This window comes from Callithrix jacchus, chromosome 14 (assembly GCF_049354715.1).
Source record: "Callithrix jacchus isolate 240 chromosome 14, calJac240_pri, whole genome shotgun sequence".
NCBI lineage: Eukaryota > Metazoa > Chordata > Mammalia > Primates > Cebidae > Callithrix > Callithrix jacchus.
Genome location: NC_133515.1, coordinates 42,008,935 through 42,023,383, shown reverse-complemented (window position 1 = coordinate 42,023,383; position 14,449 = coordinate 42,008,935). Strand labels below are relative to the sequence as shown.

At 44.5% G+C, this 14,449-nt stretch overlaps 1 long non-coding RNA gene across 4 annotated transcripts in view; it reads left to right on the top strand.

Annotated features, from left to right (window-relative positions):
- Window positions 1–14,449, top strand: part of LOC118147287 (uncharacterized) — a 63,982-nt gene that overhangs the window by 41,609 nt on the left and 7,924 nt on the right. The window contains exons 5-7 of one of the 4 annotated variants that reach the window (XR_013526481.1): window positions 534–606; window positions 12,391–12,538; window positions 14,177–14,386. This is a non-coding gene — a long non-coding RNA (uncharacterized LOC118147287). Of the gene's footprint in view, window positions 1–533; window positions 607–12,390; window positions 14,387–14,449 lie in introns of those variants that run through there. The other 3 variants (XR_013526480.1, XR_013526482.1, XR_013526479.1) reach the window with 3 other exon arrangements.

Genomic DNA, 14,449 nt, shown 5'->3' with positions numbered 1-14,449 from the left:
CTCTATGGGCTGGGACCGGAAGCTGAGGTCGGGTTTCCAGTCTCCACTCTGTCTTAACCTGTGTTGGGCGATGCACCGGGCGTCCTCGGTTTCTTCCTGTACAAGGAAAAGTACTGACCCGTGATGAGTTCTACATGCATTTTGCTGCTCCAGATTTCTTAGTTCCTTTTCAGGGCCTTGTCTCCTATGACACTTTGGACTTTTTAGTTTAATGCTGGAACAAGTCAAAACTTTGGGAGTTTTCCATGTGAGAAGGACATGAGATTTGGGGGTGCACGAGCGGATGATTCAGTTTGAATATATGTCCCTACCAAATCTCATGTAGAATTGTGGTCCCCATTGTTGGAGGTGGGACCTGCTGGAAGGTGTTTGAGTCATGTAGGTGGATTTCTTATGGCCTGGTGTCCTTGCAATAGTGAGTTCTAGGGCGATCTGGTTCTTTAGAGGTGTGTGGCACCCCCCATCACACACTGTCTCCTGCTCCAGTTCTCACCATATGATGTGCCTGCTCTCCCTTCTCTTTCTGCCAATAGAAAAAGCTCCCTGAGGCCTCCGCAGAAGCCAAACAGATGCTGATACTATGTTTCCTGTACAGCCTGCAGAACCGTGAGCCAATTTAACCTCTTTTCTATATAAATTACCCAGTCTCAAGTATTTCTTAATAGCAATGCAAGGACAGCCTAATTGGGGGAGTGAGAGAGGAAATGGGGAGGCATGACACACTGGGCTAAAACACGAAGGACATTCAGCCAGGCGCAGCGGCTCTTCCCTGAATCCTAGCACTTTGGGAGGCCAAGGTGGGCAGCTCACCTGACATCAGGAGTTCAAGACCAGCCTGACCAACATGAAGAAACCCCCTGTCTCTACTAAAACTACAGAATTAGCTGGGCGTGGTGGCACCTGCCTGTAATCCCAGTTACTCAGGAGGCTGAGACAGGAGAATCACTTGAACCTGAGAGGCAGAGGTTTCAATGAGCTGAGATTGCGCTGTTGCACCCTAGCCTGGGCAACAAGAGCGAAACTGTGTCTCAAAACAAACAAAAACATGAAGGACATTCTATTTCTAGGAGAGACAAGAGGCTGTTCTGGTCAGTTTCTCTTCATCACAGGATGCTATATTCCCAGCACATTCCGCAGTTATCCTAGAGAACCATAAATGAGAAAGGAGAAAGAACTAAGTTGGTCCAAGGCCACCTGGAGAACTGTTCTGCAGTCTGTGCTCTTAATTCAGATTATCCCCCCAGCAAAGCGAGGCCATTTCATATGCCCACCAACCTCTTAGTATCTGGAAGCAGAGATTTGTCTTATCAGATCGGCGTAACACACTGACGACATAGTGTCAGTGAAACATTGTTAAGCCATAGTCAGAATGCATTTCGCTAGACCCAGGAGGACTGCTCCACAAACAGCTGATCAGGTCTGCCTGCAGCAGCAACCTAGTCCCGGATCCAGATCCAGGTAACAAGTTGCTAAAGAGGTCCCAAAAGGGTCCCTAAGGGGGGGCCCAGTATCTGCAGCAAGTGGGCCTCCTCCCAGATCTCCCCTAATTTTCTATAATACCTAAGTTGTTCTCTACCTACAGTAGCAGCTATTGGCAGTCAAACACACTTGTCTCAGTTTGGTAAATGGAAGTCTAAAGTAACTACTTTGTTTAATACGATCCTCTTGGCCAGGTGTGGTGGTTCATGCTTGTTATCCCAGTGCTTTGGGAAGCTGAAATAGAGTGATTGCTTGATGCCAGGAGTTCAGGATTAGCCTGGGCAAAATAGTGAGACCCCCATCTCTCCTAAATATTTTTTAAAATAGCCAAGTGTGGTGGTGTGCACCTGTAGTCAGAGCTACTTAGGAGGCTAAGGTGGAAGATCACTTGAGCCCAGGAGTTTGAGGTTACAGTGAGCTGTGATCATGCCACTGCCCTCTAGTATGGGTAACAGCATAAAATTCTGTCTCAAAAAAGAAAAACAAAACTCAAAGGAGTTGAGGGATGTCTGCTGAGCTGCCAAGGAAGTGGCAATAGAGGAAGCAGTATCTGCCATGCTCAGGGACAGAATTCTTACCAGTTTTTCCCAAGCACTGACTCCTATGTGTGGTACCAAAAATCTCATAAAAAGAACATAAACCCAGGGTCACTTACACCTCCTGGCAGGTGTCTAGTAAGCCTGGGGTATGACTTCAGGCTGCTGGCCCACTGGTGTGACTCATTTCCAAGGGTAATATCGAGGGACACCCCAGCATGCCCAGCGTGCAATATCCCACCGTTCGTCAGCTTTTCGTGTATAACACTGACCACACCATATTTGGGTCACCCTAGACTGCTCACAGGGAAAAATGTAGCCTCAGGTGCACATAGCACCCCTTCTCCTATTTTATTGTTCAGTAACCCATTCATTGGTACGAAGGCATTAGCCTCTGCCAGCAAAGTCTCAAATTATTTCTATGAACTTGGTTTCCCCCATTCAATATTGTTCATGAAGTCCCTACACAGAAAGCTAACAGTAGTCCAATTCTTGTTTCCATCGTCAACACTGGGATGCTTCTCATCCAAGTAAAGGAACATAGTGGGTCAAAACTACCAGCCCACCGAGGCTGGTAGTTGTCATGATGTTTTGCCACCTTCGGCCAATTAAGTCTCCCTCCCTGCCATGTGGCAGGTGCTAAATCTTCACTCAGTAAGCCACGGCTGAGGCTCTGTTGATACTCACTGCACCACTGTAATACTGGTAGAGTTTACTACTGGCAGGACGAGAAGGTTGCTGTAGTCTGTGACAGAATGGGGTCTGGGATGGCAGATCCAGCACTTTCCTTTGGTGGCCACAGCTTGGGAGAGCCCAACAAAGGCATTATGCTTCCAGGCCTCTACTTTCACATCCTGTGGAAAAAGCAGAGTGACAGGTTAGTGCCCCACACCTTAGACTCCCTGCATCCTCGGGTATTCCCTATCTGTCAGATAGAGGCTGGCCTGAGTGCAGTGTCCCAGTCTGATTGCTGAAGTCCCAACACTACCTATTGTTGCATGACCCAGGCCTTTTGGCTTTAGTCATCCAGTCAGGGAAGGGAGGTTTGTCCTGGACAATCCTGACATGTTGATAAAGTTACCCACCTGTATGGAAGAATTGGGTGTTCATGGTGCCACTAATCCTAACACCCTCGTACTTCTTGGTTTCATGCTGTATTCCTGTGGATTTCATAGAAGAGGGGTACCTGGTGGAAGTATCACCTCTAGATTAGAGTTGGGGGCCCTGTCTGGGGTGTTCTGGCAGCCTGAACCACAAACCACCTACAGGATGTGCACTCTAAATGGAAAAAGAAAAAAGGATGATTGCGACCACTGAGATTGGAATTTCACAGATGGAGACTAATCAGGCAGGTACCTGGTCCACCTCCATCCACACCAAGCTCAGTGTTTTTCAAGATGCGTGCAGTGCTGTGTTTCCCTTGGAGTACAGTGCTTAGTATCCACGCTGCCCTAGTCAGATTGAGGTACCACCCCACTAACAGACTGTCCTGATGTCCTTTATTCAGTTGCTTTGTGAGTTGGCTGTTCCATCGTTCAATTGCTCCATTGGCCTGTGGATGACAGAGTACATGGAAAACCCAATGTATTGCATGATACTGCGCCCACTGTCATGTTGCTTGGGCAGGGGGGATTTTCCTTGGTCAGAGTGAAATCCCATGGGGTATCCAAAAACATGACATAAGTCCTCCCAAGGGCAGCTGTGGAAGTCAGAGCATTCACATGAGTGGCATATAGAGTCCCTTCCAACAGCAAGCTGTTGCCATAGTCCTTGTCCTCACACATGGGACCTTTTAATAGTCTGGTCACTGTTGCCATTCCCCTGACTAGATGGCTAGACTGTTGGCAATGGCTCATGAGTCAGTAAAAATGTGGGATGATACGGTGGGAGGTGGGAGGGGATGTGCCCCACTATTAAGGCTCAAATCCTTAGTTGTTAGGGGTCATAGCCCCTCTGGTGACAGTGATGTTCTGTGCCACAAGCAACAATGCCCATAAAGCACTCAGTGGTGGGAACCATGGTCCCTGACACTTGAAATGGCCCAAAGGGCCCCACCCGCAAGCAGATAAGCACTATGGGTCACCGAGTTCATCTGCAAGCTTCCTGGTGTCACCAGCTTAATTTTTCCCCTAAAGGAACCTGGAAATACTGTCATGTGGCCTTCAGTGTCCAAGAACTCCAAAAAAGGCACAATTTCCATCTTTCCCCATTATATCTTTTTTTTTTTTTTTTTTTAAAGACAGGATCTCTCTCCATTGCCCAGGTTGGAGTGCAGCATCAACCTACCAGGTTTAGTAAATCCTCCAGCCTCAGCCTCCCGCACAGCTGGGACTACAGAAGCCCACCACCACACCTGGCTAAGTCATAAAAGTTTTAAATTTATTGTAGAGGCGAGGTCTCACTTTGTTGCTTTGGCTGGTCTCTAACTCCTGGGCTCAAGGGATCCTCCTGCCTTGGTTCCTCAAAGTACTAGGGTTATAGGTACGAGCCACTGCATCTGGCCCCATTTTATTTTGACAGGAGTGTAGAGCCATTGGCCTCTGGTGGGGATCAGAGACCTTGGTTCCATTCCTAACTGTGCCATTCAGCCCAGGACATTTGGGTTTGCAGTGTCCCTTTATCAGATATATTCATCAGCCAGGCTGCACGAGACTTCCTTGGCCTTTCTCCATGTCTAAGACTGTGGTCCTTTAGACCTGACGTCTCCCTTTCTGTGACAGGCCACATTCTGCATGTGGGTTCCTCTCAGATCCTTCAGGGATCATCCGATACCTCATTCCTCTTCTTTCTCTTAAGTGCCATGTTTGAGTCCTCAATGAGCAATCACATAAGTGCCCAACAACCAAGGGATCCTGTGTGGCATTTTGGCTCCACCTTACTTTCTCTCTGCTTCCACCCATTCAGCCAGCTCAGTCACAGCCACAGGGTTGTTTGCATGTGACCTAATGTCCCACATATCACCCCTCCTTTCCCATTAAAATGTCCAGCTGCAAGTGCAGCCTCTGCCCCCTGCAGGTTGACATCACCCTCTCCTTTCACCGGGAAAACATGGTTCTGTCAAACTGAACCCTGTTCACTGTGCCAATTTTGTGAAGCAGGCTCATCGTGCACTGGTTACCAACTTGCCTGAGTCCTGTGAGATGGAACGCCCACACACGAGTTACATGAAGAGGGTTTATGACTTACAGGTTGGCAATGAGGCATAACAGAGGCCTGGAATTTATTGTGAGCTGATCTCCCGAGGCTCAAGAAAGCTGCCCAGGGTGGATGCACTCTCACAGGTGGGGCACATGCCACACTTGCACCACAGCTGAGGGACACCTCCTGCACTGCATTTAACACCCTGGGGGACCACGTGACACGCTGGGCAAAAGTGTTAAAGGACATCTTGTTTCTCAGAGAGGGACAGGAACAGAGAGAGCCTGAGCCGTTCTTGTCAGTCCCTCTTTATCGCAGGATGTTGCATTTCCAGCACATTCTACAGTTCTTTTTGAGAACACAAGGAGAAAGAGGGAAGAACTGGGTGAGTCCAAGGTCACCCAGAGAACTGTTCTGTAGCTTGTTGTTAAATGTTCATATCAACTTTACTCATAATAGCTCCAAACTGGAAATAACCAACGCCCAACAATCCACTGATAAACACATTGTGGAAAATTCATACAGTGAGATACACTCAGTAATGAACAGGAATGAACTGCAGATACTTCCAACAATACTTGCAACATGGATGAGTTTTTAAAATATGCTTAGGAAAATGAGAATCTTAAATTAATTCCTAGGCCAGGTGTGGTGGCTCATGCCTGTAATCCCAGCACTTTGGGAGGCCAAGGCTGACAGATCACCTGAGGTCAGGTGTTTGAGACCAGCCTGGCCAACATGGTGAAACCCCATCTTTACCAAAAAATACAAAATGAGCCAGGCATGGTGGCGGGGACCTGTAATCCCAGCTACTTGGAAGGCCAAGGCAGAAGAATAACTTCAACCTAGGAGGTTGCAGTGAGCCGAGATGGTGCCATTGCACGCCAGCCTCAGTGACAGAGCAAGACTCTTACTCAAAATTAAGAAATAAATACATAAAATGAATTACTATATGATTTCATTTCTACAAAATGCTAGGGATTACAGATTTACTACGGTGTGACTGAAAGCTAATCAGTGGTTGCTTGGGATAGGAGAGTGGGAGACAGTAACCAGAAAGGACCCAAAGGGAACATTTAGGGTGAAGCCAACGTTCTATATCTTGATGTGGTATCAGTTACGAGGAAGTATGAAGTTGTTACAATTCATCAAATTATATACACTTTAGAAAAGTATATATATTTATCTATTTTTGCAGAGGCTTGCTCTATCACCCAGTCTGGAGTATGGTGGTGTGATCATGGCTCACTGTAACCTCCACCTCCCGGGTTCAAGCCATTCTCCTGCCTCAGCCTCCCGAGTAGCTGGAATTATAGGTGCACCACCATGCCCAGCTAATTTTTTGTATTCTTAGTAGAGACGGGGTTTTACCATGTTGGCCAGGCTGGTCTTGAACTCCTGACCTCGTGATCTGCCCATCTCAGCTTCCCAAAGTGCTGGGATTACAGGCATGAGCCACGGTGCCCAGCCTAGAAGAGTATATTTTATAGACTACAAATTATGCCTCAGTAAAGTTGATTTAAAAACAGACATCATTGTCTCATATCAAACAGAGTCCCATGGAATAAAAATAAATAGTTGTTTCGGCGGGGTGTGGTGTCTTATGGCTGTAATCCCAGTACGTTCGGAGGCCGAGGCAGGTAGATCACCTTGGGTTGAGAGTTCAAGATCAGCTTGGCTAACATGGTGAAATCCCATCTTTACTAAAAACATAAAATTAGCTGGGCATGGTGGTGTGTGCCTGTAATCCTGGCTACTTGGGAGGCTGAGGCAGGAGAATCACTTGAACCTGGGAGGCAGAGATTGCAGTGAGCCAGAATCGTGCCACTGCACTCCAGGCTGGGTGACAGAGTGAGACTCTGTCTCCAAAAAAAAAAAAAAAAAAAAAAAAAATAGCTGTCTCAGTTCATAGCAGCTTGTTTCTAACTACTAAAAGCTGGAAACAACCCTTATGTTCAAGTGAATGGATAAACAAATTGTCACATACCCATTCCATGACTGCATGTCAGCAATAAAAATAAGTCCGTTATTGCTATATACAGCAACATGGATGAATCTCAAAATATGCCAAATAAAAGAAGCCAGACATAAACAGAGTGCATACTGTATATGATTCCATTTGTGTAAAACTAATCTATGGTGCCATCAGATCAGTGATTGTTTGAATAGGGGTCCTGGGGCAGAAAGGGAGCATTACAAAGGAGCGTGGGGAAACTGTGGCGTAATAGATGTGTTCTACCTTAATTATGGTAATGGCTTCATGGATGCGTATAAGTCAAATGAATCTAATGGTATACTTATAAAACTATACAGCATATTGCATATCAATGATCCCTCTAATAAAGGCACTACATCTTTGTATTGGAACAGCTAAAATTAAAAAAAAAAACTGACAACACTAAGTCCTGGTGAGGATGTGAGCAACTGGGGCTCTCATACGTTATTCCAGAGGATGCATGTTTAAAAATCTGGCAGTCATAAGCTTTCTTTTTTTATTCTTTTATTATTTATTATTATTATTTTTTAAAGACGAGGTTTCACCATATTGGTCAGGCTGGTTTTGAACTCCGAACCTCAGGTAATCCGCCCGCCTCGACCTCCCGAAGTGCTAAGATTACAGGCATGAGCCACCGCGTCCGGCCTAGTCATAAGCTTTTAATTGTTCAGCCATGTGTATGACAGCTGGAAGTACTGACCTCCCACTGATTTGACATTGAAGTCCTACAAATACTTACACCTTTTAAAAATATAGAAATGTCAGGTACATCTAACATAACAATTGATCAAGAATTATAGATTTAATTTTTTTGAAACTTGTATATGTAATACAGACATTTTGTAAGAGTTTGGCAGTGCCTTATAAAATTAAATATGCAGTTACTCCGTAATAGAAATCCCAGCACAAGGGAAATAAAAACAATTTACTCAAAAAACTCTATGCTAATGTTTATGGCAGCTTTGTTCAAAATTCAAATATTGGTAAATAATCCAAATATCCTTCACCTGGTAGATGGAAAACAAATTGTGGTATACCCACAGCATACTCAGCAACAAAAGGGAATGAACTGTTGGTCCACTCAGTGACAAGGATGAATCTCAAAGCATTATGCTAAATGAAAGAAGCCTCACTTGAAAGGCTACATACTCTACGATCCACTTATACAACATTCTAGAAAAGGCAAAACTACAGGGACAGAAAAGAGGTCAGCATTTGCCAAAGTTGGGTTGGTGGGAATGGATTGCTACAAAATGCCGTGAGGGAATTTTAGGGGGTGGTGCCGGTGGTGGTGATGGTTATAAAACTATGCATTTGTTGGCTGGGCGTGGTGGCTTACGCCTGTATTTCCCACATTGGGAGGCTGAGGTGGGCCGATCATGAAGTCAGGAGATCGAGACCAGCCTGGCCAATATGGTGAAACCCCGTCTCTACTAAAAATACAAAAATTACCCAGGCGTGGTGGTGCACACCTGTAGTCTCAGCTACTTGGGAGGCTGAGGCAAAAGTGGAGGTTGCAGTGAGCCGGGGAAGTGGAGGTTGCAATGAGCCGAGATCATGCTACTGCACTCCAGCCTGGGCAACAGAGCGAGATTTCATCTCAAAAACAAACAAACAAACAAATGAAAAACGATGCATTTGTCAAAACTTGTAGAACTGTACACTAATTTAAAAGAGGTGAATTTTGCTATTTTTAAAAGTTATCTCAGAGATAAAAATGATTTCTTATGGCTTATAAGGGTTATATATCATAAAATTAGTTGAAAAGATCTAATTTGACAAGGTTGTAAATGACAGCTTTGAAAAGGATATAATCTTCATCCTCTTCTGCAGTCTGTAGACTTGCATAAATATGCCTAACTGTTACCATGCGTTAAAAATGAATCTAACCTTGGAAGTGTTATCTGAACAAATGGGTCAGGTAAGATACCCAGACTCCAAACACGATTCCCATGTCTTTTGAAAATAACCTCGAAAACGAAACTTGTAATTCTTTTTTTTTTTTTTTTTCTTTTTGAGACAGAGTTTCGCTCTTGTTACTCAGCCTGGAGTGCAATGGCGCGATCTCGCTCACTGCAACCTCCGCCTCCTGGGTTCAAGCAATTCTCCCGCCTCAGCCTCCTGAGTAGCTGAGACTACAGGCGCCCGCCACCATGCCCAGCTAATTTTTGTATTTTTAGTAGAGACGGGGTTTGACCATGTTGACCAGGATAGTCTCGAACTGTTGACCTCATGATCCACCTGCCTCGGACTCCCAAAGTGCTGGGATTACAGGCATGAGGCACCGCGCCGGGCCGTAAAATTTTTTTTTTTTTTTTTTTTTTTTTTTTGAGACAGAGTTTCGCTCTTGTTACCCAGCCAGGAGTGCAATGGCGCCATCTTGCTCACCGCAACCTCCGCCGCCTGAGTTCAGGCAATTCTCCTGCCCTAGCCTCCTGAGTAGTTGGGACTACAGGCGCCCGCCACCATGCCCAGCTAATTTTTGTATTTTTAGTAGAGACGGGGTTTCACCATGTTGACCAGGATGGTCTCATCTCTTGACCTTGTGATCCACCCGCCTCGGCCTCCCAAAGTGCTGGGATTACAGGCGTGAGCCACCGTGCCCGGCGCCGTAAATTATTTTCAGTGCTAATTGCTTATTTTTGTGATATGGTCAGGATGTATGTTGCAAAAGTAATTCTACTAGATTGTGAGTTCCACGAGAGCTAAGAGCAGGAACTGCATTGTTTACCTGGCTGAAACGTGAAGTAGATACTTCAAGTCGATACTTTCCTGCTCTTAGCTCTCGTGGAACTCACAATCTAGTAGAATTAGCAGCATACATCCTGACAATATCACATAAATAAGCAATTAGTATTGAAAATAATTTACGGAGCCGGACGTGGTGGCTCACATCTATAATCCCAGCACTTTGAAAGGCCGAAGCGGTTGTGAGTTCCACGAGAGCTAAGAGCAGAAAAGTATCTACTTGAACTATCTACTTGATGGGCTCACAGAGACCACAGGAGAGAAACTACAGCCAAGAGAACAACCCGAAAGACAAAGGACACGGTGCCATAGCGCGTATAATACAGTGCACTCAGGAAATGGCTGGCATCCTGAGATACGGAGTGGAATACAGTACAGGGCTTTGTAAAGTCCGTTTGGAGTCAGATCACAGAAAGCCTTGACAAGGAGCTGAAAATGGGTTCTAAAAGACCGGAAGCTCTTCAAGATTTCCAAGAGGAAAAAATACAAATCAGCTTGTTTTCAGAACGTAATTCTGGGGCAGTTGCTAGCATTACATAAGAAAGGAGGTTCAGACAGGATACGGGAAAGTGCCTCCCTTCCATAGTAGAAGTGTTTGTGGTAGACAAAAATTACAATTTCAATGATAGTAACCATCAGAATGGAGAACTATAAAACTTAAATGTGTAGCAGGAGGAAAGTAAACCAAGCTGACTAACCTCCTATTACAACTCCACCGTGACAAGACTAGAGTGTCCATCATCAACTTTTAGTGCCTCAGTGTTAAGTGTGGACAGACGAGTGGTAAACTTGGTCATCAGGTATTGCAAGAACACGTCCAAGAGCAGAGACAGAGGTATAAACACACAGGAGAAGGAGAAGAAAGAAAAAGAAAACAGTTGATTCAGGGAAATTTTAAAATAATTGATATTAGAGAGATAAACATAATGAACTCATTTTTCTAATAGCATTTCCTTCCAGAAAAAAAGAGCTACTTCTTGGAAATTAAAATCATAGGGCAGATAAAAATATATAGCAGAAAATTTAGAAAAGTAGAAAATAAAGCTGAGAAAAATCTTCCTAATTTTTGAAAAAAGGCAAAAGGTTAAAAATGGAAAACAAGAGAAAAATAAACTTACATTTCATAAAATCCCACATTAAACTAGTAAGTCTTCCGCCACTTCAAAGAAAAATGTGATAAAATTGAAATATCTCAGAACTAAGCACATAACTTGCCAGGTTAAAAAAGCTCACTAAGTATTTACCATTATGAATTAAAAAGCACCCATACTGGCTGGGCGTGGTGACTCACGCCTGTGATCCCAGCACTTTGGGAGGCTGAGGCAGACTGATACTTGAGGTCAGGAGTTCAAGACCAACCTGGACAACATGGTGAAACCCCATCTCTACCAAAAATACAAAAATTAGTCAGGTACGGTGGTGTGTGCTTGTAGTACCAACTACTTGGGAGGCCGAGGCAGGCCGAGGCAGGCCGAGGCAGGAGAATCGATTGAGCCTGGGAGACGGAGGTTGCAGTGAGCCGAGATCATGCCATTGCATTCCAGCCTGGGCAATAGAGTGAGATTCTGTTTCAAAAAAGATAAAGATACTAAAGCTACCAGAGAGGAAAATTACAGGTCACAAATAAAAGCTCTGAAGTCAGGATAGCACAGGATTTCAGCAGCAAGAATGAAATCTAGAACAACAATGAATAAATGCATTTAAAACTGCTTACCTACAATTCTAGAATCAAACTATCCAGTCAGTGAAAGAGTCAAATAAACCCATTTCACTCAGGCAAAGGTCTTGAAAAGTTTATATCCCCATGACCTTCCCTGGGAAGCTGAAGGATATACGCCACCAAACAGGGAAGCAAACCAAAAGGCAGCGTCTGTGGGATCCAGAAGACAGGAGAGGAATGTGAGAAATGACCACGGTGAAGGTAAAGAGAATCCCCAGAACAGTAGCTATGCCCGAGCTCTAGAGAATAGCCAAGGTTCGGTGGCTCACACCTGTAATCCCAGCACTTTGGGAGGCTGAGGCAGGAGGATCACTTGAGGTCAGGGGTTTGAGATCGGCCTCACCAACATGCTGAAACCCACTCTCTACTAAAAATACAAAAATTAGCTGTGCATGGTGGTACGTGCCTGTAATCCTAGCTACTCGGGAGGCTGCCGTGTGAGGATCACTGGAACCCAGGAGTAGGAGGCTGCAGTGAGCCAAGATCACACCACTGCCCTCCCGCCTGAGCAACAGAGTGAGACTTTCTCTTTAACAACAAGAGCAAAAACTAATAACCAAAGTGCCTGTTCTGGGCCAAGTTGTGTCACTCCAAAAGTCATGTTAAAGTTCTAACCACGGTGTCTCAGTGTGTAACCAAACCTGGAAACAGGGCCTTTAAAGAGGTAAGTAAGTAAAAATGAAGTCAGTAGGGTGGGCCCCAATACAATATGACTAGTGTCCTTTTTCTTTTCTTTTAAATTGATGTCCCATTCTAACTGGCGTCCTTTTAAGGTAAGGAAATTTGGACACAGAGAGATACACAGGGAAGATCATGTGAAGCCAGAAGCCACGGGAAGACGGCCATCTATGTAAGACAAGAAGAGAGGCCTCAGAAGAAACCAACCCTGCGGACACCTTGATCTTGGATGTCTCCGGAACGGTGAGAAAATTAATTTTTCTTATTTAAGCCACCCCGTCTGTGGTGCTTTGCTATGGCAGCCCTAGGAAATGAATACAGCACTCAACCTGGAACAGGGGAACCAGGTAAGATTAAGAAAAAAAAATTTGATGTATATACAAGGTTAAATAATGCTATCAGAGATTTGGGGGATGAATTCATAATCAATTCATAGGAAAAGAGGCAAACCAATGAGGTAAAAATGATGGGGGAAAGTGGTCTGAGAAACAGTCATGGTACACTATGGCTATGACGAATATTTAGTAAAGAACATGAACTGAGAGCACCGACTTAACCAAAGGTTGAGACACAACTGTGGTGTGGTGTGGGTAGATGTTAGGAAAGAGCTAAATTCTTATCTACATCGGAGGAAATAAACACAAACAGAAAAATGAAGAAGTGGCGATATAAGCACATTATTTAAATATGGAGGCAAATGTCAATAAATAATGCAAAAATACTTAAAAGTGGCTGCCTTTGGGAGATGATAATCAGGAGTAAGGAGGAGGACCAGCCTTTTTCATGATAATCTCTGTGGAGCTATGTGGATTGTAAACAGCTCATATGTGTTTATGAATAATGTAAGAATTTTAAAACCTAAACAGACCACTAAAGACCACCTTACTTTTTTAAATTGTTTTTTAATATATATATATATTTTTTGAGACATAGTCTTGTTCTGTGGCCCAGGCTGAATGCATTGGGCAATCTTGGCTCACCACAAACTCCGCCTTCCAGGTTCAAGCCATTCCCCTGCCTCATCCTCCTGAGTAGCTGGGGTTATAGGCGTGCACCACCACACTCAGCTAATTTTTATATTTTTAGTAGAGATGGGGTTTCACCATATTGGCCAGGCTGGTCTCGAACTCCTGAGCTCAAGTGTTCTCGGCCTCACAAAGTGCTGGGATTACAGGTGTAAGCCACCATGCCTGGTCTAAACCCCTTTTAAAACAAGGAGTTGCTGGTCCTCTTAGCCAGACACAGAACAAGTGTGTTAAATAAATGAGACAGGAGACATCAAATGGTGACGTTTGCTGTTTTTTTAAATGAGCCATGTTAACTGAAATGAGGAGGACACAGAGGGGACAATAGGGCCAGGAAACTTTTGTGAAGGTGTAATGTTTATACGATGGCACTTCTGCTGACAGTGTTGTCCTCCTCAGAAGTTGCCTGCCCAGAGGCTCTTTAAAACAGACTAGCTGAATTTCCATACCAGCCCCTGCTTGTTCTTTTTGCCTCACCAGTTGTCTTGCTCCAATGTCTTCCCAAGTGAGCCTTCATGATGTATTCACGATGAGCCTTCGTGATAGACTCTTCAAGACCAGCCTTTTAGCAAGAAAGGGTTTTATATCTAGCTTTTTATATCTCTGTTAAATGTGGCAAGCAGAGAGAAACTTTATAGCCATCACTTAGATGAAATATAGCAATGTAACCAAGCCTGTTATAAAAACCATGTTTGTTTTACTTTCCTTTCTCTTTGTCCTTAACTGCCTCCAGGCAGGATTGCTTGCAGGTGGTCATTTTGGTAGAGGGTAGTCACTAACAAGTGATTAACTTCATATCCTCATCCCCAGGGGATGCTTGCAACATTAATGAGCTTGTTTTTCTTATAAGGAACAGTGATCCTTGGTCATGCTGACCTCCTTGATGGCATGCAGAAGTTTGGCCAAGGGATGCAAGCAGCTTTGATCATCAGGGGATCTCACTTCCCACACACCTTCCTTACTCATAAAAGCCATCAGTTATGTGCAAAGGGAGGTGGAATTTGAGAATTTGCCTCTTCCACCCTCATGCTTTGGACAATCTGAATAAACCTTTCTCTGCTCCGAAGCACTCATGTGTCAGTGTTTGGCTTACTGTGCATCAGGTACCTGACATAAGTTTTGGGGTTCT